This window comes from Saccopteryx bilineata, chromosome 3, assembly GCF_036850765.1.
Source record: "Saccopteryx bilineata isolate mSacBil1 chromosome 3, mSacBil1_pri_phased_curated, whole genome shotgun sequence".
In the NCBI taxonomy this organism is placed as follows: Eukaryota; Metazoa; Chordata; class Mammalia; order Chiroptera; family Emballonuridae; genus Saccopteryx; species Saccopteryx bilineata.
The window spans coordinates 257,419,368-257,432,694 of record NC_089492.1 but is presented as its reverse complement, the minus strand read 5'-3'; the positions used below and the strand labels follow the sequence as shown (position 1 = coordinate 257,432,694).

Genomic DNA, 13,327 nt, shown 5'->3' with positions numbered 1-13,327 from the left:
CTGGTCAGGCCACATACAAATTTTTTTAAGATACGAGCTGCTACTCAGTCCGTATTTTTGTTCAAGATCCGAGCGAAATTCCGAGATACAAGTCATAATTAGGGAAGCTGCCGCTAGTTGGCGTGTTGACGCACGGGTCCAGTATCAGCAGTTTGATATATGAGTTGACTGACTTATGAGCTCGGTTACAGAACGAATTAAATTCATATCTCAAGGTACCACTGTATCTAAATAGTAATGTATCACTAAAATGTTCTTGGGGCCCTGGCTGGTTGGCTCAGTGGTAGAGCGTCAGCCCGGTGTGTGGAAGTCCTGGGTTTGATTCCCTGCTGGAGCATACAGGAGAAGCGCCCATCTGCTTCTCCACCCTTCCCCCTCTGCTCTCTATCTGCCTCCCTCAGCCAAGGCTCCATTGAGCAAAGTTGGTCTGGGTGCTGAGGATGGCTCCATGGCATTTTCAGAATGGCTCTAGTTGGAAAAGAGCAACAGCCCAGATGGGCAGTGCATCGCCCCCTAGTGGGCATGCCTGGTGGATCCTGGTCAGGCACATGCAGGAATCTGTCTCTCTGCTTCCCTACTTCTCCAGAAAAATACCAAAAATAAATAAATAAAATGTTCTTGGGTTCTGGCCAGGTAGCTAAGTTACAGTATCCTCCCAATACACCAAGGTTGTGTTGGGGCATATACAGTATCAGTCCAGTGTTGGGGCATATACAAGTATCAACGAATGAATGCGTAAGTAAGTGGAACAAAAATTTGATGTTTCTTTCTAAAATTAATTTAAAAATAAAATGAAAGGTTTTGGCCTCAGCCCTGGCTGGTTGGTCAGTGGTAGAGCGTCGGCCCGGTGTATGGAAGTCCCAGGTTTCATTTTCAGTCGCCACACAGAGGCGCCCACCTGCTTTTCAACCCTTCCCCCTCTCTTCCCCTCCCCGTAGCCAAGGCTCCATTGTAGCAAAGTTGGGTGCAAACCGAGGACGTCTCTATGGCCTCCACCTCAGGTGCTAGAATGGCTTGGGCTGCAAGGGAGCAAGGCCCCAGTGGGCAGAGCATCACTTCCTGGTGGGCATGCGGGATGGATCCTGTTTGGGTGCATGCAGGAGGCTGACTGCCTCCCTGCTTCTAACTTTGGAAAAATACCCCCCCCCTCCAAAAAAAAAAAAAGGCTTTGGCCTCGGAGCCACACAAATGTGTTTTAGAAAGGCCTCAGTCAGGGAGACAGGTGAGGAGTTTGGGACCCAAGTTCTGGCCCCCTAAGCCTTGGTTACTTCATTTGTAAAATAGGATATTCTCTGTCTAATGGTGAGAATACATGAATTTGAGATACCATTAAATAACATGATATAAGACCTGGATTCAAAAAGTCAGCTAAATGGCATCTATAAAATGCAGACACCAATACCCACCTCACAGAACTGAAAAGGTTAAAAGAAAGATTGCCACCAGCCAAGATCTGGGCCACCTTCCCAGCTGGAATACCATATGAATCCCTAACTGGTCTGTTTTTATTCTTGACTGACTCCCAGTGACCCATTCCCAACAGCCAGAGGAATCCTTGTAAGTTATTCCCTGCTGGAACCCTTTAATAACATCACTTTGCACAAAGGATAAATTTTGAATGCCCTGCAGTGACATGTTATGCCTGGCCAGTCACCTCCTCTCTTGTTGGCCCAGTGGGCAGACAGGACAGAGGAAACTACAAACCCAGCTTGTGAAGCCACTCTGCAAGGTGGGATCCTAGTTCTGTGACTGCAGAACCTTAAGTGGGTTCTTTAACCTCTGTGCTATTTGTGAAATGGGGTAATACTGGTATAGAATTGTTAGGAATATTGAGTTCCTATACAGATAACAGTAAGTACAGTATCACATTTAATAAGTGCTAGCTATTTAAGCACATAACAGATTTTAAATTTCATACTGTATTCAGTGTCTAGAAAATACAGCAAGCACACAATATGTTTTGTTTTGTTTTTTTGTATTTTTCTGAAGCTGAAAATAGGGAGAGACAGACTCCCGCATGCGCCCGACCGGGATCCACCCAGCACGCCCACCAGGGGCAACGCTCTGCCCCTCCAGGGCATCCCTTTGTCGCAACCAGAGCCACTCTAGCGCCTCGGGCAGAGGCCAAGGAGCCATCACCAGCGCCGGGGCCATCTTTGCTCCAATGGAGCCTCGGCTGCGGGAGGGGGAGAGAGAGACAGAGAGGCAGGAGAGGGGGAGGGGTGGAGAAGCAGATGGGCGCTTCTCCTGTGTGCCCTGGCCGGGAATCGAACCTGGGACTTCTGCACTCCAGGCCGACACTACTACTGAGCCAACCGGCCAGGGCCCACAATATATGTTTTTTGTTTTTTTTTTTGTTTTGTTTTGTTTTTTTTCTTTTTTCATTTTTCTGAAGCTGGAAACGGGGAGAGACAGTCAGACTCCCGCATGCGCCCGACCGGGATCCACCCGGCACGCCCACCAGGGGCGATGCTCTGCCCACCAGGGGGCGATGCTCTGCCCATCCTGGGCGTCGCCATGTTGCGACCAGAGCCACTCTAGCGCCTGAGGCAGAGGCCACAGAGCCATCCCCAGCGCCCAGGCCATCTTTGCTCCAATGGAGCCTTGGCTGCGGGAGGGGAAGAGAGAGACAGAGAGGAAAGCGCGGCGGAGGGGTGGAGAAGCAAATGGGCGCTTCTCCTGTGTGCTCTGGCCGGGAATCGAACCCGGGTCCTCCACACGCTAGGCCGACGCTCTACCGCTGAGCCAACCGGCCAGGGCCAATATATGTTTTTTAATGAGTAAATGCATCCTACCACTCACTGTTCTGTACCCACACTGGCCTTTATTTCTTGAATATATCAGGGCTTTTCTTAAAATAACAGCTTTAATCAGCTGTAATTCACATAAAATTCACCCTTTTAAAGGATACAATTCAGTGGGTTTTAGTATACTCATTTAATTGGACGACCATCACTGCTAATCCCAGAATGTTTTCATCACCCAAAAAGAAACTGCATACCCAATAGCATTCACCCCCAATTCCCTTCTCCCTCAACCCTAGGGAACCACTAATCTTTCTATTAGTGGCCTATTTTGGACATTTCATATAACGGAATCATACAGTACATGGTCTGTTATGTCTGGCATCTTTCACTTACATGTGTTCTAAAGGATCATGTACTTTATTCTTTTTGTGGCCAAATAGTATTCTACTGTTTGGCTATACCATCTTTGGTTAATCCATTAATTGATGAATATTTGGGGTTATTTTCACTTTTTGGTATTACGAATAAATCACTTGGGCTTTGAACATTTATGTACAAGTTTTTAAGCATATGTTTTAAGTTTTCTTGGGTATATCCAAGTCGTCTGCCCATTTTTAAATTAGCTGTCTTTGTTGACTTTTTTAATGTTTATTTTATTGATTTTAGAGAGGAAGAGAGAGAGGGAGAGGTAGGCACATCAATCTGTTCCTCTATGTGCCTTGACCAGGAATTGAACCAGCAACCTCTGAATGATGCCCCAACCAGTCTAGCTATCTGGCCCAGGCCCAAGTCCACCTTTTAAATGGTTCTTGAATCTCAAGGCCTGGGCTTCATTGTTGACTTTTAAGAGCTCGCTCTATTCTGGATGCTGTACCCTTATCAAATACATGATTTGCAAATATTTTCCCTCATTCTGTGAGTTGTCTTTCACTTTCCTTGATCATGTCCTTTGAAGCACAAAAGCTTAATTTTGATAAAGTTCAACTTGCCTTTTTCTATTGTTGCTTGTGCTTTTAGTGTCATATCTAAGAATCCATTACCCAATCCAAGGCTGTGAAAATTAGTTTTCTTCTAAGAATTTTATGATCTTACATTTAGGTCGCTGATCTATTTTAATTTTTATAGGTGATGTGATGTAAGGGTTTGAATTCACTCTTTTTCATGCAGATATCCAGATTTTTTAAGCACCATTTGTTGAAAAGACTATTGTTTCCCCCACGAAATTGCCTTGGCATTTTTGTTGAAAATCAACCAACCATAGCTTGACCTGTGTGCCACAGTGGACAGAATGTTGACCTGGAATGCTGAGGTCACTGGTTCAAAACTCTGGGTTTGCCTGGTCAGGGCACATACAAGAAGCAATCGATGACCAGATGTTTCTCTCTTCCTCTCTCTCATCAATAAATAAAATCTTTTTAAAAAATCAATCTAGCCCTGGCTGGATAGATCAGTTGGTTGAAGCTTTGTCCCAAAACTAAGAGGTTTCTGGTTTGATCCTCAGTCGAGGCACATAAAGGAACCGATTGATGTTCCTGTCTCTCTCGTCAACGTGTAGGTGCGGCACTTTAGTTGTTCATTGGTTGCTTTCTCATATTTGCCTTGATTGAGGGGGTTCCAGCTGAGCCAGTGACCCTTTGCTCAAGCCAGAGATCTGGGCTTCAAGCCAGCGACGATGGGGTCATATATATGATTCTATGCTCAAGCTGGCAACCCTGTGTTCAAGCTGCTGAGCTCAGACTCAAGTCACTGATCTCAGGGTTTTGAACCTGAGTCCTCAGCGTCTCAGGCCGACATTCTATCCACTGAGCACCACCTGGACAGGCCTTCCTCTCTGAAATCAATAAAATAAACATTTAAAAAATACCAACCATAGATATATGGGCTGACTTCTGAGTTTTAAGTGATATTCCATTGGTCTCTATGCCTATCATTTTGCGAATACTATACTGATTACTGTCATTTGTAATGTTTGAAATCAAGAAGTGTGATCCCCCTGGCTGGTTGGCTCAGCGGTAGAGCGTTGGCCTGGCGTGCGGGGGACCCGGGTTCGATTCCCGGCCGGGGCACATAGGAGAAGCGCCCATTTGCTTCTCCACCCCCACCCCCTCCTTCCTCTCTGTCTCTCTCTTCCCCTCCCGCAGCTGAGGCTCCATTGGAGCAAAGATGGCCCGGGCGCTGGGGATGGCTCCTTGGCCTCTGCCCCAGGCGCTAGAGTGGCTCTGGTCGCAACAGAGCAACGCCCCGGAGGGGCAGAGCATCGCCCCCTGGTGGGCAGAGCGTCACCTCCTGGTGGGCGTGCCGGGTGGATCCCGGTCGGGCGCATGCAGGAGTCTGTCTGACTGTCTCTCCCGGTTTCTAGCTTCAGAAAAATACAAAAAAAAAAAAAAAAGAAGAAAAAAAAGAAACTGTACCTTCACCAAACACTTTCAATAAATTTCTACATGCTTCTGTAGCATTTCTTCCTTGTTGAAATTCATATAAAATACAGTGGCGTAAATGAACTTTATCAGTAGCCATGGGTACACTATCACTTCACACATAAGACTAACGTGAATCAACTTTGTTTTAGTTAATTTGCTATGTCAGTAAGTGATAAAAATAGAGAGGCAAGTTGGTCCGAAGGTGGTGGGTTATTGTTAAGCTGATTAACATTGTCTCCCCCCACCCCCACGTTTGACTGAAAAAAAAAAAAAAAATAGAGAGGCACACATGCGTCAAATAAATGTGCTTACGTGTCGAAACTTGTTTTAATAGAAACGGACAGAACTTTCCGGTAGACCTTATACTTATTAAGAGTTGCCAAAAAAAAAAAAGAGTTGCCCAGCCTGACTTGGTGGCGCAGTGGCTAGAGCATCAGACAGGGACACAGAGAGCCCAGGTTTGAAACCCCGATCTGGCTTGACTGAAGGCTCATTCGGCTTGAGTGTGGGGTCACTGGTTTGAGTGTGGGATCATAGAATAGACATGACCCCAAGGTTGCTGGTTTGAAGCCCAAGGTCGCTGGCTTGAGCAAGGCGTCACTCGCTCTGCTGTAGCCCCCAGGTCAAGGCACATATGGGAAAGCAGTCAGTGAACTACAACTAAGGAGCCACAAAAAAGAACTGATGCTCCTCATCTCTCTCCCTTCCTGTCTGTTCCCTATCTGTCCCTTTCTCTGTCTTTCTGTCTCAGTCTCATACACACACACAAAAAGAGTTGCCCAGCCTGACCTGTGGTGGCGCAGTGGATAAAGCGTCAGTGTCGACCTGGAACACAGAGGTCCCCTGTTGAAACCCTGGGCTTGTCTGGTCAAGGCACATATGGGAGTTGATGCTTCCTGCTCCTCCCCCATTTCTCTCCCTCCCTCTCTCTACTCTAAGAAGTAAAATAAAATCTAAAAAAAAAAAAGAGAGAGCTACCAGATTCTAGAGAGATTAAGTAGGGAGGAAATTATAAATGCCTTAATATTGCTTCTAAAGATACACTCTACTAAATTGCTTTAGGAAATACATTCCTTGTATCTGGAAACAAAAAGATTTAAAAGGTAACAATTTATTTTGAACAGAGTCAGGAAAATAATTCTGTTTATTTAGTCCTAATTAATATTTATTTATATGTATATTATTTGCCAGTATTTCTATGAATTTAGCCACTTTCTTGTTCTCCAAGTTCTACAAATCTTTATTTAGTTCAAAAGTGTAATTTGAACACCTATTTTGGAAACCTATATTTTCAAATAAGTCTAGTTTTTTTCTTGGATCTTTTTTGAAGATGTAATATACAGTATTTTCAAAAGCATTAGGCTAAAATAATGGCTGTTTCTAGATGACGAAAGAACTTAATATGACATGATTATAGACCTGATTATAATGCAATTGATAAAAGAATGTTTTCATAACACTATATTAAGATAATTAAAATTACAAACTACAGTATATTAGAAAACTTGTAAACTTTTGGAGATTTTTACAGAATCTTTAGAACATTTATTTTAATAAAATATATGTACACAAAATGTAATATAATTATTTATTAGTAGATTTGTTATCTATGTGCCTTTTTTATACTTTTTTTTTGTTTTCTCCTTTGCACAAAACTATAATTTGTGTAGATCTTTTGAGATTTATTTAGAAATAACCATTTTCAGATATACAATGTATTTTTAATTCCATCCTATAAAAATGTACCTTTATGCCCTGGCCAGTTGGCTCAATGGTAGAGCGTCAGCCTGGCATGCAGGAGTCCCAGGTTCGATTCCCAGCCAGGGCACACAGAAGAAGTACCCATCTATCTGCTTCTCCACCCCTCCCCCGCTCCTTCCTCTCTGTCTCTCTCTTCCCCTCCCGCAGCCAAGGCTCTATTGGAGCAAAGGTGGCCCGGGCGCTGAGGATGGCTCTATGGCCTCTGCCTCAGGTACTAGAATGGCTCTGGTTGCAACAGAGCGGCGCCCCAGATGGGCAGAGCATTGCCCCCTGGTGGACATGCCGGGTGGATCCCGGTCGAGTGCATGCGGTAGTCTGTCTGACTGCCTCCGTTTCCAGCTTCAGAAAAAAAAAGAAAAATAAATAATAATAAAAAAATGTACCTTTATTCTTGTATTTTTATTACTAAAACTATATACGTAGTTTCTTTTTTTTTAAGTGAGAGGAGGGGAGATAGTGAGACAGTCTCCCTCATGCGCCTGACCAGGATCCACCCAGCAACCTCTGTATGGGGCAGATGTTCAAATCAACCAAGCCATCCTCAGTGTCTGGGCTGACACTCGAACCAATCAAACCACTGGCTGGGAGAGAGGGAGAGGCAAAAGGGAGGAGGGGAAAAGCAGATGGTTGCTTCTCATCTGTGCCCTAACCAGGAATTGAACCTGGGATGTCCGTATGCCAGGCCAACACTTTACCCACTGAACCAACTGACCAGGGCTATATATGTAGTTTCTTTTTAACTGAATTAGAACTCCTTTACAAACCTTCATCTTTCGTGACAATTAAAAGTAATTAGCATTCTTTTTTTTTTTTTTCTCATTTTTCTGAAGCTGGAAACAGGGAGAGACAGTCAGACAGACTCCCGCATGCGCCCGACCGGGATCCACCCAGCACGCCCACCAGGGGCGATGCTCTGCCCACCAGGGGGCGATGCTCTGCCCATCCTGGGCGTCGCCATGTTGCGACCAGAGCCACTCTAGCGCCTGAGGCAGAGGCCACAGAGCCATCCCCAGCGCCCGGGCCATCTTTGCTCCAATGGAGCCTTGGCTGCGGGAGGGGAAGAGAGAGACAGAGAGGAAAGCACAGCGGAGGGGTGGAGAAGCAAATGGGCGCTTCTCCTGTGTGCCCTGGCCGGGAATCGAACCCAGGTCCTCCGCACGCTAGGCCGACGCTCTACCGCTGAGCCAACCGGCCAGGGCTAAAAGTAATTAGCATTCTTGAAAGAGAAATGAAAAATATCAACTCATAGTTGCATCACTTTAGTTGTTCATTGATTGCTGTTCATGCATGTCTTGACAAGGTATGGGGGGTCTCCAGCCAAGCCAGTGACCAGGGGCTTCAAACCAGTGACCTTTGGGCTCAAGCCAGCAACTATGGGATTACGTCTATGATCCCACACTTATGCCGGTAACCCCACACTCAAGTTTGTGAGCCTGCACTCAAGGATAAGACTGCACTCAAGACCTTGGGGTTTCAAACCTGGGTCCTCAGTGTCCCAAGTCGATATTCTATCCACTGCGCCACCACCTGGTCAGGCAGTAATTAGCATTCTTTAGATTGATATTTTTATGAACATGTTTTATCTTTTTTTTAAGATTTTATTTATTGATTTTTAGAGAGAAGAGAGAGAAAGGGGGGTAGGAGGAGCCAGAGCATCAACTCATAGTAGTTGCTTCCATATGTGCCTTGACCACATAAGCCCAGGGCTTCAAACTGGTGACCTCAGCATTCCAGGTCAAGTGCTTTATCCACTGCACCACTACAGGTTAGACCATATTTTATACTCTTTAGAAATAGGTTCTTTTATTGGCAAACATATTTTTAAAAGACATGACACAGATAACAAGAAACTTTTGTAAACGCAGGCACAACAAACACATATTTTCTAAGAACTTTAGTTTTGTTTTTGCTTTTTTCTTTTCCAAGTGAGAGGAAAATAGACTCTGCATGTGCCACTTAGGGCCCCCCTGTCTATGGCCCTTGATGCTTTGCAACCAAGCTATTTTTAGTTCCTGAGGCAGAGGCTCCACAGACTCTTCCTCAGCACCTGGGGCCGATGCACTTGAACAAATCAAGCCATGGCTGTGGGAGAGGAAGAGAGAAGGGGATGGAGAAGCAAATGGTCACTTCTTCTGTATACCCTGACCAGGAATTAAACCCTGGACATCTACACACTGGGCCAGTGCTCTACCACTGAGCCAACCAGCCAGGGCTTCTGTTAAGAATTTTAAGATATATTAATTAAACTTAAACTAGTAATACTATCAAATGCTTTTCTAGAGCACCTGATCTAAAAAAAAAATTTGTAATAACTTTATATTTTACTATATAAAAATAGTATTATTGCCTGACCAGGTTGTGGTACAGTGGACAGAGCATCAGCCGGGGACATCAAGGACTCAGGTTCGAAATCTCGAGGTCTTACAGCATAAAATTTGAAGTTTGTGGTTTTAAGGAAGATAAAGTAAGAATGTCCTGAAATTGGCAATGAAGACCATGGAGCACACGTGTCTCTCATCTAGAGAACAAGAGTTTACAGTCCTCCTCCACTTGAGAGGGTTGACAGGGAAAATCCTGAATCAGGTTTCTGTCAGAAGGCAAAGAAACATTCAGAAGGCAAAATTTAGAGACGAGGTTGAAGATAAAGAGGATTTTTTTTCCCCTGATGAATGACACAGCACATAGATTTGAGGAAATAGGTGGAGAGAAATATTTTTAAATAATATATATTTATATATATATATAAATGGGAGTGGTGACCAGGCTGGGATGTTAGAGGGGAACAGAAGAGAGGATCTCTCCAAGATGACTTGGAATTACACAGCCCCTATTCCTGGATCCTCCAGTCCCTGGTAAGAAATTTAGATTTTATTCTGAATGTGCTGGGAAGCCAATGGAAGGCTGAAGATACAGAAGAAATTATAATGTTGAGAATCCTTTCCAATGAATGGGATGGGATCTGGAGCCAAGTGTAAAAGGGCTCATCCACCAGGCATTTTACTCTTTTAAAAAAAAATCTGTCCTTTGCTTGTTTCTCTTCAGCCACCACCCTAATTCTTCCTCTTTAAACCTCCAAAACATGATCTACATATACTGTATTTTTAAAATTTCCCCATTTCAAGTTTTTGTCCACTCCATTGCACAGAAACTGCTCTTGCCAATGCTACTCAATAATCCAATTATCACTTTGTTAGTTTTCCTTTTAATTAGACATCACAGTAGCATGAGACCATGACATGACCCTCACCTTGTGCTGTTACTGAGTGGTTTTTGTTTCCGTTTGAAAAAAAAAATTCAAAAGCATGTATCATGACAAATAAAATCTTAGTATCCATGCCTGACCTGTGGTGGCCCAGTGGATAAAACGTCGACCTGGAAATGCTGAGGTCGCCGGTTCGAAACCCTGGGCTTGCCTGGTCAAGGCACATATGGGAGTTGATGCTTCCTGCTCCTCCCCCCTTCTCTCTCTCTGTCTCTCCTCTCTCTCTCTCTCTGTCTCTCCCTCTCCTCTCTAAAATGAATAAATAAAAAAATATTTTTAAAAAATCTCAGTATCCAAAGCTTTTTTAATGTTTATTTTATTGATTTTAGAGAGAGGGGGGAGGGCGGAGGGAGGGAGGAAAAGACAGGAACACTGATCTGTTCCTGTTTGTGCCCTGACCAGGGATCAAACCAACAATCTCTGCGCTTCAGTATGATGCTCTAACCAACTGAGCTAACCAGCCAGAGCAGTATCCAAAGTTTTATTGGAACACAGCCACATCCATGTTTACCTTTGACTATGGCTGCTTTCACACTCAACTGCAAAACTGAATAGTTGTGGCACAGACCCAATAGCCCACAAAACCTAAAGCATTTATTTACCCTTTACAAGAAAAGTTTGCCTTATGTTGTCTCCCTAGATTACATTCATTCTGGTAGCATTAATTGCCATTTAATACCAATGATTCCCAAAATAACATCCATCCAGATCTTTTTTTTTTTTGAGGTATTTTTCTGAAGCTGGAAACAGGGAGAGACAGTCAGACAGACTCCTGCATGCGCCCGACCAGGATCCACCTGGCACGCCCACCAGGGGCGAAGCTCTGCCCACCAGGGGGCGATGCTCTGCCCCTCCGGGGCGTCGCTCTGCTGCGACCAGAGCCACTCCAGCGCCTGGGGCAGAGGCCAAGGAGCCATCCCCAGCGCCCGGGCCATCCTTGCTCCAATGGAGCCTTGGCTGCGGGAGGGGAAGAGAGAGACAGAGAGGAAGGGGGGGGTGTGGAGAAGCAAATGGGCGCTTCTCCTATGTGCTCTGGCCGGGAATCGAACCCGGGTCCCCCGCACGCCAGGCCGAGCTCTACCGCTGAGCCAACCGGCCAGGGCCTAAAAGTACTTATTATTGGGGACCAGGTGGTCCAGAGTCATTTTCTTAGCCCTCAGTGGCCCCCAAATATGGACTAAAGAAGTACACCCTCCCCAGGTCCCCAGCTTAGTGGCTCCCTGCCCACCCCACCCTATACCACCCTGCCCCCTGCTCAGGGCATCTGCTGGTGGGGACAGTGAATTGACTGTGATCTTGAAACAATAAATGATATCCCCAGCAAAAAAAAAAAATTAAAAATAAAAATAATAAAAGTATTTATTAGCCTGACCTCTGGTGGCGCAGTGGATAAAGCGTCGACCTGGGAACACTGAGGTTGCCGGTTCAAAACCCTGCACTTGTCTGGTCAAGGCATATATGGGAGTTGATGTTTCCTGTTCCTCCCCACTTTCTCTCTCTCTCTCTCTCTTCCTCCCTCCTCTCTAAAATGAATTAAAAAAAAAAAAAAAGTATTTAGCCTGACCAGGTGGTGGCGCAGTGGATAGAGCGACGGACTGGGATGCTGAGGACCCAGGTTCGAGACCCCGAGGTTGCCAGCTTGAACACGGGCTCATCTGGTTTGAGCAAAAGCCCATCAGCTTGAACCCAAGGTCGCTGGCTCCAGCAAGGGGTTATTCGGTCTGCTGAAGGCCCGAGGTCAAGGCACATATGAGAAAGCAATCAATGAACAACTAAGGTGTTGCAACACGCAATGAAAAACTAATGATTGATGCTTCTCATCTCTCTCCGTTCCTGTCTGTCCCTGTCTATCCCTCTCTCTGACTCACTCTCTGTCTCTGTAAAATATAAATAAATAAATAAAAATTAAAAAAAAAAAGGACTCTAAGCAAGGTTTGGGCTTGGGTAGTAAATTATAATAGACAATGCTAGTTTATACAGACTACAGCTCTGAACTGTTTATCAATAAGGGGTATCTTTCAGGTGCAAGGAGAACACCTTTCAGATGAGAGATTTAGTTCCTGCATTCAAGGAGATGAGGGAGTCTGCTTGTCAAGTAACTTTTTTTTTTTTTTTTTTTTTTACAGAGACAGAGATAGGAACAGAGAGATGAAACATCTATCATTAGTTTTTCGTTGCGCGTTGCAACACTTGAGTTGTTCATTGATTGCTTTCTCATATGTGCCTTGACCATAGGCCTTCAGCAGACCGAGTAACTCCTTGCTCGGTGAGCTTTTGCTCAAGCCAGATGAGCCCGCGCTCAAACTGGCTACCTCGGGGTCTCGAACCTGGGTCTTCCGCATCCCAGTCCTACGCTTTATCCACTGCACCACCGCCAGGTCAGGCTGGGGAAGCCTGTCTTGAGGCACAACACTGTCATTCCCACTTAAAAGAGTCACCAAGCTCCTACTTAGCCTTCCCCACTTCAGTAAAAATGGCACCAATATTCATCCAATTAATGAAGTAAGTTACTGGAAAACCCTGACACACAGCCCTCTCTAAACCGCCACATCCAATCGCTTACCAAACCCTTCAAAACTAAAACCAAACCCAAGTCCACCTCTTCTTTCCATCTCTACTGCCTTTCTCCCTTTTCCAAGGCACCCGCACCAGCATCTCTCATCCTGGACCACTGCTGCAAGAGCTTCTAAAACGAGTCTTTTCAAAGGTAAACACACAATACAAAGTACAAATGATGTTATTATAGAATTGTACCTGAAACCTATAAAATTTTACTAACAAATGTCACCCCAATAAAATTTAATTTAAAAAATTTTTAAAGAAAATAAATATAAAAATAAAAAGATACAGCCAGGTTACTCCTCCGTTGCGTCCCAGATGGCTCCTCCAAACGTTATTAAAGCTTGCACAGCTCCCGACGCCAGGAGACTACCGAAAAAGCGCTTCCCGGAGTTTCAGAGCTCAGACTGCCGTTTCGGAAGGCGCTCCCGCTGTCGCAAACACGTTGTAACTGCAGGCCCTCTACGGCGTAGTTTCTTTTTTTTTTTTTTTTTTTTTTTTTTTTTTTTTTTTTTTTTTTACGGCGTAGTTTCATCGGCTACCACTTTCCTGCGGGCCCTCTACGGCGTAGTCGCAAC

At 44.9% G+C, this 13,327-nt stretch overlaps 1 protein-coding gene across 3 annotated transcripts in view; it reads right to left on the bottom strand.

Annotated features, from left to right (window-relative positions):
* The window catches only part of BEST4 (bestrophin 4), a 31,870-nt gene that overhangs the window by 5,631 nt on the left and 12,912 nt on the right, over positions 1-13,327 (bottom strand). The window contains exons 1-3 of one of the 3 annotated variants that reach the window (XR_010730459.1): positions 13,039-13,265; positions 11,563-11,628; positions 11,025-11,147 (exon numbers count right to left, since the gene is read on the bottom strand). The exons of 1 other annotated variant lie outside the window; for it this stretch is intronic. The gene's annotated coding sequence lies outside the window, so the exon portion shown is untranslated. Of the gene's footprint in view, positions 1-11,024; positions 11,148-11,562; positions 11,629-13,038; positions 13,266-13,327 lie in introns of those variants that run through there. One more of the 3 variants, XR_010730460.1, reaches the window with a different exon arrangement.